Raw genomic sequence first — 15,017 nt, 5'->3', positions numbered from 1 at the left:
TAGTCGGTTCTGTTTTATAGCGGCCTTAATTCTGCTGTGTCAATGTTTGATGTGTTATCATGTGTTTTATCGTCAGTACATTTTTTTATTCCTTGTAAGCTGTTTCAATAATTTTTATTAAACGCAGGATACAGATAATAAAATAAAAATATAAAAACATAAAGATATGTCTTCACAAGTGTTACTGTGTTACAACCTGGAGAACATGCATGTACTTCAGATTCCCTGATGCAGAGGGAGACAAATCAGCTGCAGCTTCTACCTGTTCTGCCCCCAGGGTTCTTGTCCACACACACACACACACACACACCTTCCCTGTCTGCTGTGCGGCCAACCTGGAGTCCCGTTGTTACAGCAGGTGGGGGTCATGGGCAGATGAGCGGGCTGAAGAAAAATGGGCAGAAGCCATGGCTGTTTCATCTCCCCCTGAATCAAGGAATGTAAAGGTACATGCATATTATCCAGGTTGAGACGTGGCAACCATAGTCCTCACATTTAAGTTAAAAGTGTTGTCATGCCACTATTTTTGTAATGGTGCCACTGCTGTGCTATGTTGTCTGTTAAGCAGTAAAGTGTGTATTGTTAAAACATATATCTTGCAACCCTCCATCTACATGCCTAGATTAAAATAGATCCAGGGGCTCATTCCTGATGCTATGAGGAAGTAGAGCAGCCTTCCCCAACCCAGTGCCCTCCAGATGTGTTGGATAACCACTCCCATCATCCCCATCCATAATAAAGGCAGTTGTAGTTTAACACACCTGGAGGGTACCAGGATGGGCAAGGCAGATATACAGTGTAGTACTTCCCTGCTGCTTGCAGTTATGAACTGATCAGAACCCTGCTTCTCAGAAATGCTAACTGTTTTAAACTACATACTTTACTTTCACCTTTTGAACTTCTCTGCTTTCATTTATTAATCAGATGCAATTTTGCCAAATCATAAAATGATCAGGAGTTATGGGAATGTGTGAACAACCTGCTATGCAAAACACACAAGACCACTTGCAGATCTCTACTGTCCTGAGAACTTAATTGGTACTTGTACTTCAGCTTGCCAAACAGTCTCTTTTTAAAAAATAGTAGTGGTGATTTCAAATGGCGCTTTAAGCAGCAATATGAGAGAGGAAGAGTGAGGGTAGACACTTAGTATAGGTAACTAAGAATAGTTCCAAAATCTGTATTAGTGTAATACTTTTATTAGGTTGACCAAAGATCACAAAAATTGTACAAGCTTTCGAGATCTCCACTTGCACAATTTTGGTGATATTTTGGTTGCCCTATAAAGTTATTACATTGCTATGGGATTTGAGGATTTTTCTTAAGTCAACACAGCTATGTTTGTTGTTATTTTTAAACAGTTGTTCCACTTAGCATTTATCTAGCACTTCTTTTCAAAGCACTCCATATACACCATTGCAATCATCATTGCAATGGCCTATACATTCGCTCAGTATTATCCCGAGGTGAGATTTAAACCAGAGACTTCCCAGTTCAAGGGCCTACTTTATATATTATATGCAAATATGTCAAACAAAAAACTTACTGATGCTTTTCCTTGGGACTATATAATGTGCAATTAAGGCTGCAACTAGCAGGGTGCTAGTACAGAGTTATACTGGAAGCATTTGAAGAAATGACTACTATAAACTATGCATTAAATCCAGAGGGGGTGTATGAATTGCAGGACTATAACAAGCTCTAACATTTAGATATGCCCATTATTGAGATTGCAAATGTGCAACCAGGTTCTGCTCGTGGCCCTCCAGGTGTTGTTGGGCTGTAACTCGGATTGACTATCCTGGTGAGGGCTGAGGGGGCTGCAGTCCAACAGCATCTGGAGGACCAGACATTCCCCACCACTGCTCTAGATGAATTCTGCACTACATGGTAAGGAAATGCAGGCTTTTGGCTCCCTGGTTTTGATACTCCAAGCATCAGAAGAGCATCTTGAAAGACAGAGGCAGCAAAGCCTTACTGGTTGGGACTAGGTGGCACTTGTCTAATTCCCCGACTTTATAAGATATATTTTAAAAGCCTTCTCTCCAATCATGGAGACGTGCAGGGCCACCCAAGACGGACAGGTCATGGTGGAGAGTTCTGACAAAATGTGGTCCACTGGAGAAGGAAATGGCAACCCACTCCAGTATTCTTGCCAAGAAAACCCCATTGAATGTATCACAAGGCTAGAAGATATGACGCCGGAAGATGAGCCCCTCAGGGCGGAAGGTGTCCAATATACTACTGGAGAAGAGCAGAGGGTACTTCCAAGTAGCACCAGAAAGAGAAGCGGCTGGGCCAAAGCCGAAAGGACACTCAGCTGTGGATGTGTCTGGTGGTGAAAAGAAAATCCAGTGCTGTAAAGAACAATATTGTTTAGGAACCTGGAATGTAAGATCAATGAATCAAGGTAAGCTGGAGGTGGTCAAACATGAGATGGCAAGATTGAACATCGACATCTTGGGAATCAGCGAACTAAAATGGACAGGCATGGGCGAATTTAATTCAGGTGACCATTATATCTACTACTGTGGGCAGGAATCCCTTAGAAGAAATGGAGTAGCACTCATAGTCAATAAAAGGGTGGGAAAAGCAGTACTGGGGTACAATCTCAAAAACGATAGAATGATCTCAGTACAAATCCAAGGCAAACCATTCAACATCACAGTAATTCCAGTCTATGCCCCAACCACTGAGGCCGAAGAAGCTGAGGTTGATCGGTTCTATGAAGACCTACAACACCTTCTAGAACTAACACCAAAAAAAGATGTCCTTTTCATCATAGGGGATTGGAATGCCAAAGTAGGAAGTCAAGACATAACTGGGATAACAGGCAAGCATGGCCTTGGTGTACAAAATGAAGCAGGACAAAGGCTAATAGAGTTTTGCCAAGAGAACACACTGATCATAGCAAACACTCTTTTCCAACAGCACAAGAGGTGACTCTACACATGGACATCACCAGATGGTCAGTATTGAAATCAGATTGATTATGTACTTTGCAGCCAAAGATGGAGAAGCTCTATACAGTCAGTAAAAACAAGACCTGGAGCTGACTGTGGCTCAGATCATGAGCTTCTTGTTACAAAATTTCGGCTGAAATTGAAGAACGTAGGGAAAACCACTAAACCATTCAGGTATGACCTCAATCATATCCCTTATGAATATACAGTGGAGGTGACGAAGAGATTTAAGGGATTAGACCTGATAGAGTGTCTGAGGAACTATGGCTGGAGGTCTGTAACATTGTTCAGGAGGCAGCAACTCAATCCATCCCAAAGAAAAAGAAATGCAAGAAAGCAAAGTGGCTGTCTGATGAGGCTTTACAAGTAGCTGAGGAAAGAAGGGAAGCGAAAAGCAAGGGAGAACGGGGAAGATATATCCAACTGAATGCAGAGTTCCAGAGAATAGCAAGGAGAGACAAGAAGGCCTTCTTAAATGAACAATGCAAAGAAATCGAGGAAAACAATAGATTGGGAAAGACTAGAGATCTTTTCAAGAAAATTGGAGATCTCAAGGGAACATTTTGTGCAAAGACGGGCATGATAAAGGACAAAGAAGGCAGGGACTTAACAGAAGCAGATGAGATTAAGAAGAGGTGGAAAGAATACACAGAAGAACTATACAGGAAAGATCTGAATGTCCCTGATAGCCATGATAGTGCGGTCACTGAACTTGAGCCGGACATCCTAGAGAGTGAAGTCAAGTGGGCCTTAGGAAGCATTACTAACAATAAAGCTAGCGGAGATGACAGTATTCCAGCTGAGCTATTTAAGATCCTAAAAGATGATGCTGTTAAAGTGCTGCATTCAATATGCCAACAAACTTGGAACACTCAACAGTGGCCTCAAGACTGGAAAGGTCCGTTTACATTCCAATTCCAAAGAAGGGCAATGCCAAAGAGTGTTCAAACTACCGTACAATTGCGCTCATTTCACATGCCAGCAAGGTGATGCTCAAAATCCTACAAGCTAGGCTTCAGCAGTATGTGAACCGAGAACTACCGGAAGTACAAGCTGGGATTCGAAGAGGCAGAGGAACTAGAGATCAAATCGCCAACATTCGCTGGATCATGGAGAAAGCAAGAGAATTCCAGAGAAACGTCTATTTCTGCTTCATTGACTATGCTAAAGCCTTTGATTATGTGGATCACAACGAACTGTGGCAAATTCTTAAAGTGATGGGAGTACCGGGCCACCTTACCTGTCTCCTGAGAAACCTGTACGAGGGTCAAGAAGCAACAATAAGAACCAGATATGGAACAACCGATTGGTTCAAAATTGGGAAAGGAGTACGACAAGGCTGCATATTGTCGCCCTGCTTATTTAACTTATTTGCAGAGTACATCATGCGAAACACTGGGTTGGATGAATCACAGCTCGGAATTAAGATTGCTGGGGGAATGATCAGCAACCTCAGATACGCAGACGATACCACCCTAATGGCAGAAAGCGAAGAGGATCTCAAGAGCCTCTTGTTGAGGGTGAAAGTGGAGAGTGCAAAAGCTGGTTTGAAACTCAACATTAACAAAACGAAGATCATGGCATCTGGCCCCATCACTTCCTGGCATATAGAAGGGGAAGAAATGGAAGCAGTGACAGATTTTACTTTCTTGGGCTCCAAGATCACCGCAGACGGTGACTGTAGCCATGAAATTAAAAGACGCTTGCTCCTTTGGAGGAAAGCTATGGCAAACCTAGACAGCATAGTAAGAAGCAGAGACATCACCTTGCCAACAAAGGTCCATCTAATCAAAGCTATGGTTTTCCCAGTAGTAATGTATGGCTATGAGAGCTGGAGTATAAGGAAGGCTGAGCGCCGAAGAATTGATGCTTTCGAACTGTGGTGCTGGAGAAGACTCTTACGAGTGCCCTGGACTGCAAGGAGGTCAAATCAGTCCATCCTAAAGGAAATCAACCCTGACTGCTCATTGGAAGGACAGATACTGAAGCTGAAGCTCAAATATTTGGGCCACCTAATGCAAAGAGAAAACTCCCAGGAAAAGACCCTGATGCTGGGAAAGATTGAAGGCAAAAGGAGAAGGGGACGGCAGAGGATAAGATGGCTAGATAGCATCACCGATGCAATGAATATGAACTTGAGCACGCTCCAGGAGAGAGTGGAGGACAGGAAGGCCTGGCGTGCTATGGTCCATGGGGTCACGAAGAGTCGGACACGACTTAACGACTGAACAACTCCGATCGACTAACCTGGTTAGGGCTGAGGGGGCTGTAGTCCAACAGCATCTAGAGGACCAGACATTCCCCACCACTGCTTTAGATGAATTCTGCACTGCATGGTAAGGAAATGTAGGCTTTTTGCTCCCTGGTTTTGATACTCCAAGCATCAGAAGAGCATCTTGTAAGACAGAGGCAGCAAAGCCTTACTGGTTGGGACTGGGTGGCACTTGTCTAATTCCCTGACTTTATAAGAGATATTTTAAAAGCCTTCTCTCCAATCATGGAGAGAGCAATCAGCCCCTGATCCTGAAGGTGGTTGCCTCCCCTCCCCTCTCCTCCTCTCCTGAAGCAGTTATTTTTAGTCCTGGGAAAATTGTGCTTCCTCTGAACAGCCCCTAATTGCTACTGCTGTTTGGAATCTGGGAAGCTCATTAATCAGGGGTGGGAAGAAGCTAGCAGCACCAGAAGCAGCACTCACTGCTGGGCTGAGCTTTCTGCCTATTTGGATAGAATGGACAGTCTGCCTGTCAAGATGAACCTCACCCTGGCAGCAGCAGTGCCCAGAGGCTTTTGGGGGACCTCTGGCAATCCCAGGTCACATTGGCCCAGGTCCCTTGCCTGGTGATCCCCACTGGCAACCTTCCCTGCCTGGAGATCCCTCCTAATCTTGCAGCCCTGTGAAGCCAGAATGATATGAGGGTGGGAGGGAGAGCGGGGCGCGGGGTGAGAGTGCAACAGTTTTGTTGGGCCATCTCTTTCCCCACTACTGGAATCGGTCTCTTTTCAGACTCTTTCAGACTGTGCCCAAGCTGGTGGCCTCAAAGCTGGCAGGAAGTGAATCTGGCAACTGCTGGCTTTTGTTCCACACCTCCATGTCCCAGAATGCTCAAGACCCACTATGGAACTGGAGTTCATTTGAGGGAAGTGGGACCAGCCCTACTTCTCACCAGCTACCCATCTCCCCACTGTTGAACGAGACTTCCCCCCAGAGAAAGCCTCCCTGAAGGAAGCAGATTGCCTGGTTCAATTGCAACCACTGCCATGGGAGCTGTGTATTCTGCCAGTAGACCGAGTGAAGAAAAGCCTCTGCCCTAAATCACTCCTTCCGCCAAACAGCTACAGCCTGTCCTGATGTCTCCTTCCTGGCATCCCTTAGCCCAGCTGGACAGATTACCCTTCTGGCTCAGGCCCTGCTCAAGAGGCACCTCTTCCTGCCTCAACCCAGCTCTGCTGGATAGGGGTTTTCTGATCTTCAGCCCGCTCCTCCGTCTCAGCCACCTCCAGATGCGCCAGTGATGCTGAGGCACTGCCCAGGCCGCCCTTTGTTGTCTCAGACACACCCTTCTGGGCCGGCCCTGCTGGGGAGAGCAAGAGAGAGATCCCTTTGCTTTAGCTCAACCCAGTCGTGGATGGGAAACACATTCTCCCTACCCGAGCGGCCTCTCTTTTCCATGCTTGGCTAACATACACTAATTACTATGCAGGCTAATGACCTTGGACCCTGAAGACCTCAGCAGGAAAGCGTCTGCCTGGAGTCACATCGTGGGGAGTCCTTCCAGGAAACGGAGCAGGCTGCATCACACAGAGATAGAGAAGGTCTCCATATTCTGTCCACAAAGGTCCAAGTTCAATTTAACCAAGGCATACACACCAGGGAGGCAAGACTGTCTATGACTTTTGGTTGCATCTGCGTGCATTGTGCGCATTTGCTGCTGCATCATAAAGCTCAGTGGGCAGCACTGGGAATGGGAAGGTAAGTATATCTCAGCTTAACCTACTTTGCAGGGTTGTTGTGACACTAAACCACTGAATGTTGCTCATAGGAAAGAAATGGAAAGAAAAGAATGCATCAACCATGAGGGCTAGAAACTTTAGGTGAAAGCTGATTCTCAGAAAACTGAACTTAGCTAGAAGAGCATCCCTCCTCCATCATTTAATGAACAAAACATTTTAATCCATGTTAAATGTGCCACTTCAAGTATTCAGCAACTTGTTATGTTTCATTATCACAATGTCTCCACCTGTAAAACACTATACAACATTTAATAGAGCAGAACATTTCTTCCAGTCAGTTTTGAATCTTATTTTTGGTGTATTTGCTTCAGCGGATTAGTCAACTATATGTTGTTACTTCTCCTACCTGGATCTTAAATTTCCTTAGGTAATTATTCCTAAACATAAAATTTGGAAACAACTCTTTTGCTCTCAGCAACTCCTGCTGCTACTGTGTAAACTGCAGAAGTGCAGGGCAATCATGGTATTTCAAAAGAATTTCCAATGCCAACATCTGAATATTTTAAATGAAAACACAACATTATCTTCAACCCTATTCTGTGTTGTTGCCAGGACAGGAGAAGCCTGCATCAGTACTTCTCCCTCCAGAGTGGGAAGAATATGTGTAGGCAGATTCTGCATGTAGAATGTATCAAGAGAAGGAAAGTTGTTTGTAAAATCTCTAGCCAGCCTTGGTGGTTTTCCAAGTGTAAATGTCTTCAGGAAAGTTGAAGGCTGACCAAACTATCATATCTGGCCACTGTCAAACATGCCTTGGTTACATCCAGGCTGGACTGTTGCAACGCAGTTTACATGGGGCTGCCTCTGGGAAGTGTTCAAAAACAGCAGCTGGCACAAAACAGCGAGGCCAGAGAGCCATCCAGGCCCCACTGCTTGGAGCATTTGACTCCATTATTGCTCATTGGCTTTTGGTTGGCTTCCAAAGCCAATTAAGTTACAGCACTGGTGACTGACTTTAGCGACCTAAATGGCTTGGCACCAGAGTATTTAAAGGTGTGCCTTCCACTTTAATCTGCGCACTTGAACTCATCAACAGAGGCCCTGCTCTGTATCCTGCCATGACCAGAGGTCCAGTTGGTGGGGACACAGGACAGGAATTATACACACACACACACACACACACACACACCTGTTTAAGGCAAAACTGTGCTGTTTTGCTGTGCTTTTGGCTTGGAAATACTTTTGGCTTTCCTTCCTAGTAAGCTGCTTGAATGTTAGTTATTTTGTTTTGGTGGCTTTTTGTTTTGCTGCTCAGATTTGTATCTTGTTCATACGTCTGTTCATTTATTCTTTAAAATTTGTGATTGTTTTATCTTACTGTGTTTTTTATTATGTTGTATGCTGCTTTATAAATAAACCCTTTGTTATAGTCTTTAATCTGGGGGATTGGGGTTCTGTTCTTTCTAAATTCCCATTGTTACACATAGATTGAATTATGTTATGTTTATACACGCATATGGGAATGGAATTCCTGCAAGGAGCTTTGATTTGATCTAGTAATCTATTTTGTGCAAAAATCTATCTTGCATAATTTAATTGCTGATAGCATAGCTTTGTTGTTGTTGTTGTTGTTCAGTCGTTAAGTTGTGTCCGACTCTTCGTGACCCCGTGAACCATAGCACGCCAGGCCTTCCTGTCCTGCGCTCTCTCCCGGAGTGTGCTGAAATTCATATTCATTGCATCGGTGATGCTATCTAGCCATCTCATCCTCTGCTGTCCCCTTCTCCTTTTGCCTTCAATCTTTCCCAGCATCAGGGTCTTTTCCTGGGAGTTTTCTCTTCGCATTAGGTGGCCCAGATATTTGAGCTTCAGCTTCAGTATCTGTCCTTCCAATGAGCAGTCAGGGTTGATTTCCTTTAGGATTGACTGATTTGACCTCCTTGCAGTCCAGGGCACTCGTAAGAGTCTTCTACAGCACCACAGCTTGAAAGCATCAATTCTTCGGCGCTCAGCCTTCCTTATAGTCCAGCTCTCACAGCCATACATTACAACTGGGAAAACCATAGCTTTGATTAGACGGACCTTTGTCGGCAAGGTGATGTCTCTGCTTCTTACTATGCTGTCTAGGTTGGCATAGCTTTCCTCCCAAGGAGCAAACGTCTTTTAATTTCATGGCTATAGTCACTGTCTGCGGTGATCTTGGAGCCCAAGAAAGTAAAATCTGTCACTGCTTCCATTCCTTCTCCTTCTATATGCCAGGAAGTGATGGGGCCAGATGCCATGATCTTAGTTTTGTTAATGTTGAGTTTCAAACCATCTTTTGCACTCTCCAGTTTCACCCTCCACAAGAGGCTCTTGAGATCCTCTTCGCTTTCTGCCATTAGGGTGGTATCGTCTGCGTATCTGAGGTTGCTGATCATTCCCCCAGCAATCTTAATTCCGAGCTGTGATTCATCCAACCCGGCATTTCTCATGATGTACTCTGCATATAAGTTAAATAAGCAGGGCGACAATATACAGCCTTGTCGTACTCCTTTCCCAATTTTGAACCAATCGGTTGTTCCATGTCTGGTTCTTACTGTTGCTTCTTGACCTTCGTACAGGTTTCTCAGGAGACAGGTAAGGTGGCCTGGTACTCCCATCTCTTTAAGAATTTGCAAGAGTTTGTTGTGATCCACACAATCAAAGGCTTTAGCATAGTCAATGAAGCAGAAATAGACATTTTTCTGGAATTCTCTTGCTTTCTCCATGATCCAGCGAATGTTGGTGATTTGATCTCTAGTTCCTCTGCCTCTTCGAAAACCAGCTTGTACTTCCGGTAGTTCTCGGTTCACATGCTGCTGAAGCCTAGCTTGTAGGATTTTGAGCATCACCTTGCTGGCATGAGAAATGAGCACAACTGTACGGTAGTTTGGACACTCTTGGGCGTTGCCCTTTTTTGGAATTGGAATGTAAACTGACCTTTTCCAGTCTTGTGGCCACTGTTGAGTGTTCCAAATTTGTTGGCATATTGAATGCAGCACTTTAACAGCATCATCTTTTAGGATCTTAAATAGCTCAGCTGGAATACTGTCATCTCCGCTAGCTTTATTGTTAGTAATGCTTCCTAAGGCCCACTTGACTTCACTTTCTAGAATGTCCAGCTCAAGTTCAGTGACCGCACTATCATGGCTATCAGGGACATTCAGATCTTTCCTGTATAGTTCTTCTGTGTATTCTTTCCACTTCTTCTTAATCTCATCTGCTTCTGTTAGGTCCCTGCCTTCTTTGTCCTTTATCATGCCCGTCTTTGCACAAAATGTTCCCTTGAGATCTCCGATTTTCTTGAAAAGATCTCTAGTCTTTCCCAATCTATTGTTTTCCTCGATTTCTTCGCATTGTTCATTTAAGAAGGCCTTCTTGTCTCTCCTTGCTATTCTCTGGAACTCTGCATTCAGTTGAATATATCTTCCCCTTTCTCCCTTGCTTTTCGCTTCCCTTCTTTCCTCAGCTACTTGTAAAGCCTCATCAGACAGCCACTTTGCTTTCTTGCATTTCTTTTTCTTTGGGATGGATTGAGTTGCTGCCTCCTGAACAATGTTACAGACCTCCAGCCATAGTTCCTCAGACACTCTGTCTATCAGGTCTAATCCCTTAAATCTCTTCGTCACCTCCACTGTATATTCATAAGGGATATGATTGAGGTCATACCTGAATGGTTTAGTGGTTTTCCCTACGTTCTTCAATTTCAGCTGAAATTTTGCAACAAGAAGCTCATGATCTGAGCCACAGTCAGCTCCAGGTCTTGTTTTTACTGACTATATAGAGCTTCTCCATCTTTGGCTGCAAAGTACATAATCAGTCTGATTTCGATATTGACCATCTGGTGATGTGTAGAGTCACCTCTTGTGCTCTTGGAAAAGAGTGTTTGCTATGATCAGCGTGTTCTCTTGGCAAAACTCTATTAGTCTATGTCCTGCTTCATTTTGTACACCAAGGCCATGCCTGCCTGTTTTCCCGGTTATGTCTTGACTTCCTACTTTGGCATTCCAATCCCCTATGATGAAAAGGACATCTTTTTTTGGTGGTAGTTCTAGAAGGTGTTGTAGGTCTTCATAGAACCGATCAACCTCAGCTTCTTCGGCCTCAGTGGTTGGGGCATAGACTTGAATTACTGTGATGTTGAATGGTTTGCCTTGGATTCGTACTGAGTTCATTCTATCGTTTTTGAGATTGTACCCCAGTACTGCTTTTCCCACCCTTTTGTTGACTATGAGTGCTACTCCATTTCTTCTAAGGGATTCTTGCCCACAGTAGTAGATATGATGGTCACCTGAATTAAATTCGCCCATGCTTGTCCATTTTAGTTCGCTGATTCCCAAGATATTGATGTTCAATCTTGCCATCTCACGTTTGACCACCTCCAGCTTACCTTGATTCATTGATCTTACATTCCAGGTTCCTAAACAATATTGTCCTTTACAGCATCAGACTTTCTTTTCACACCAGACACATCCACAACTGAGAGTCCTTTCGGCTTTGGCCCAGCCACTTCACTCTTTCTGGCGCTACTTGGAAATTCCCTCTGCTCTTCCCCAGTAGTATATTGGACACCTTCTGCCCTGAGGGGCTCATCTTCCGGCATCGTATCTTTTAGCCTTGTGATAGGTTCCATGGGGTTTTCTTGGCAAGAATACTGGAGTGGGTTGCCATTTCCTTCTCCAGTGGACCACATTTTTTCAGAACTCTCTGCCATGACCTGTCCGTCTTGGGTGGCCCTGCACGGCATAGCTTATGGCGTCACTGAGTTACGCAAGCCCCTTCGCCACAACAAGGCAGTGATCCATGAAGGGGGATAGCATAGCTTAGGATACATCAATGCAGAAATTAAAATGTTGTCATATTTTCTATTAAATGGATCAGACTTATAAGGTGGTAGGAGGGAAAATGCCAGAGCAGTAGCAGGGTAGTCCTGTTATTCATCACCTGTCATGCTCAGAAGCAGAGACTCCAAATCTGGAAAAATAACTCACTGCCAAATGAAAAACAACAACAATAAAATAGTGGCAACAACAAAGTAGTTACGTTACTTTAAACTGGGTCAGGACGCAGCTGTATGAAATCAAGGGGAGGAGAGAATAGAGCTGGAGGATACCTATACTGAACAGAAAATAGAGAGGTTGGAGGAATAAATAGTTTAGGAGCTTCCTCAGCTGTCTTCAGTGTTCCCCAGAACCCTTGAGTTATATACAGCCACAAGGCATGGTTACATTGTTAGATCCGCAGAACTGTGGAGGGAAGCCCGAGACTATTGCAGACAGAAATCTGATTGCAAACATTGATGCCTGCCTTTCCCCCTTCCTCTTGCTCCCCATTGAACGTGCACCCTGTCTGCCACCTATTCCTGCAACACTGCATGCGATATCCTTGATCCTCCTAGCTTGACACCTTCAGCCCCAAGCTAGCTTGCAGAGCCATCTGGAGGCTGTTTTGACCTAGATGCCTGGCTCCCATCAGAAGGAGAGCTCTGGCTTCTGTTAGCTCAGACAGGAGGGAGACCTGGAGAAGCAGGTGCTTGAAATTATGTTATTTTTAGGTAGGATTGTATTCAGAAATCAACCAGCATTTGCCTTCAGAGAGAGACAGACAGACAGACTTGGTCAATAAGGCTTCTCCTGCTTAACTTGGACACAAGTCAGCCAATGCTGGCAAAAACTGAAGTGTTCCAAGGGAGATCAATCAATCCTGTTGTTGGCAGATTGAGGTTGGTTACTAACTAGAGAGGCTACTGCTCAAGCTCATGGTAGTTAATAATAATCCATAGCAGCCTTCCCCAAGCTGGTGCCCTCCAAATGTTTGAGACTTCAATTCCCAGCATTCCTGACCATTGGCCATACTGCTTGGGCCTGGTGGGAGTCTAAATCAAAAACATTTGGAGGGCACCAGGTTGGGGAAGGCTGATCCATAGCATTTATATAGTGTTGTCTGGACTGCTCCTTTGTGACTTAATATCTTCTGTGTAAAGTTGCCAGGTCACAACCCAGAGATCTATCATACAGACCTCCAGGTGGTGATCTGGCAACCCTACTCATATTCCCTGGTGTGCCCTCTTTCCCAATTCACACTTCATGCTGGTAAACTATCCTATGGCATATACTGAAATGAACAAAGATTTTTACCCAGCTATTTGTGTACAGGAGGGCAGGTGTAGCTACTCTGAATCCCAGAAGAGCCCCCATTATAATACCATTTCTGACAGCAGGCATGCAAAACTTCTTTTAGCCATTTTGGAGAAGCGCTCGGGGGTCACATTTCAGAGGTGGGTGGGGCCAAAGGCAAAAGGGGTGAGGCCAGACCCCCCAAATACCAGCATATTTTAACTTACAGCTCTTACTGTGAGTAACTAAGCCTTAGAAGAGGCATTTCAACCTTTTAGGATGGAGGAAAAACTGCACAAAAGCTAGGAAACCACCAAATGATTGTTGGTTGGGGGAAAGGGGGTGGGGCCTGAGGAAGGGGCGTGGCCTTCTGGGGAATCTTGGCCGGCCAATTTGGGACCTGGAGGGCTGGATTTGGCCCCTGCGCTGGAGGTTCTGCACCCGTCCTACAAGATGCTTGCAACCGTTTCTGGTGCTTTCAGAGACCACTAAATCTGTTGTAAATCTAAGGCCAAGCACACACATACTCAGCCATAAGACCTATATCAGTCAGACTTACTTCCGGGCTTAGGATTGGGCAAAGATAGTGGAAATTTGAACAGTACAGCAGTGCTAGTGTAAACGCAGCCTGGCATATTGGCCTATATCTTGCAGTTTTTTGTATAATCAAAGGGATCATCAAAAGCTAAAGAAGAGAGATCACAGGTAATTTTATTAACTAAAATTACTTATACCTCAGCTTTCCAGAAAAATGATCAAGACAGATGAGACAGCGCAATCCTATACATGTCTACTCAAAAGTAAGCTCCACTGAGTTAAATGGTACTTACTCCCAAGTGCATATAGGATTGCAGCCATAATGAGGGGCATTTCACAGTCCAGTGTCATGGTAGTTACCTTGGCTATGCAGAAGTGGGGGCAGTTCACAATGTCCTGCAAGTATGATGTCACCCTGAAGTTACTTCAGATAGTGTACCATGAGTATGTCTCAGGTTGCTTCCAGATGAATTTTTTAATGTGCAATCGCCGTGCCACATTTATGCAATTTTATGGGGTTTAAAGATGATGTCATTATCCATTTATAATCCTCCCATGTTTTCTTACAGCTTCTTCCAACTTTTTTCAAATAGTTGAAAACCCGTTAAGGAAGCGAAGAGCAGAATAGCAGCACAATCTGTTTGAAAGTGTAGATAGCAAAATGAGCAATTGAGGCACAGTGGGAGAAGTTGTCCATGGAGAAGATGGATGACATGTTGAGGATTCCCCCTTCTTTCTCTAGTGCTTGCTGAACATTTCCAGTTTCAGAGCCAACTAACAAGCAGGGGAAATCAAGCCATCAAGTTTTTTACCTGGGTTGTGAAGCTGACTAGATCAGGTTCTGAAACTGACTAGATTGAGTTGACTGATTAAATCTGATTGTGAAATTGACTAGACTAGAAATGGGGGCATTCTCAGGTGACATTGATGGGACTGCAGCCAAATTTGTAATGAAGTTTACTCAGAAGTAAGCTTAGCTGCAGTCCTCTTGCCCTGTGTTGCAGGAACACTTTTTTAAAACAACATTTTAAAACTTTATTTTATTTGCAGTTGTGCTGCTTCAAAAACTGTGAAAACACACACATACATGCACGCACAGAGAACATGGTGCTAATATGGCACTGAGAAATGCTAGCTTCAAATTGTTCAGGAAAGGGTGTGTGTGGTGACCAATGACAGATGGGGAAAGGGGAGGTGACAACACTGCTCACAGGGTTATGTTATGCCCATCGTGTGGATGAAACATACCAAAAACGTAAGAACATAACAAGAGCCCTGCTGGATCAAACCAAGGCTCCATCTAATCCAGCATTCTGTTCACACAGTGGCCAACCATCTGCCTGTGGTAAATTTATAAGCGGGACATGAGTACAATAGCACCCTTCCACTCGTGTTCCCCGACAACTGGTGTACATAGGCATACTGCCTC

General features: G+C 44.4%; 2 protein-coding genes across 6 annotated transcripts in view; one reads left to right on the top strand and one right to left on the bottom strand.

Moving 5' to 3' along the window:
• Positions 1 to 15,017, bottom strand: part of GCGR (glucagon receptor) — a 56,929-nt gene that overhangs the window by 28,193 nt on the left and 13,719 nt on the right. The window contains exons 2-3 of one of the 3 annotated variants that reach the window (XM_084837805.1): positions 13,949 to 14,225; positions 6,355 to 6,535 (exon numbers count right to left, since the gene is read on the bottom strand). The exons of the other annotated variants lie outside the window; for them this stretch is intronic. The gene's annotated coding sequence lies outside the window, so the exon portion shown is untranslated. The remainder of the gene's footprint in view (positions 1 to 6,354; positions 6,536 to 13,948; positions 14,226 to 15,017) is intronic. 3 annotated transcript variants of the gene reach the window in all.
• Positions 1 to 15,017, top strand: part of MCRIP1 (MAPK regulated corepressor interacting protein 1) — a 91,026-nt gene that overhangs the window by 64,359 nt on the left and 11,650 nt on the right. The gene's annotated exons all lie outside the window — the stretch shown is intronic.

Source organism: Heloderma suspectum, chromosome 2, assembly GCF_057233095.1.
Source record: "Heloderma suspectum isolate Gila_16-S chromosome 2, 16-S_ref, whole genome shotgun sequence".
In the NCBI taxonomy this organism is placed as follows: domain Eukaryota; kingdom Metazoa; phylum Chordata; class Lepidosauria; order Squamata; family Helodermatidae; genus Heloderma; species Heloderma suspectum.
This window is presented reverse-complemented; position numbering and strand designations above follow the sequence as displayed.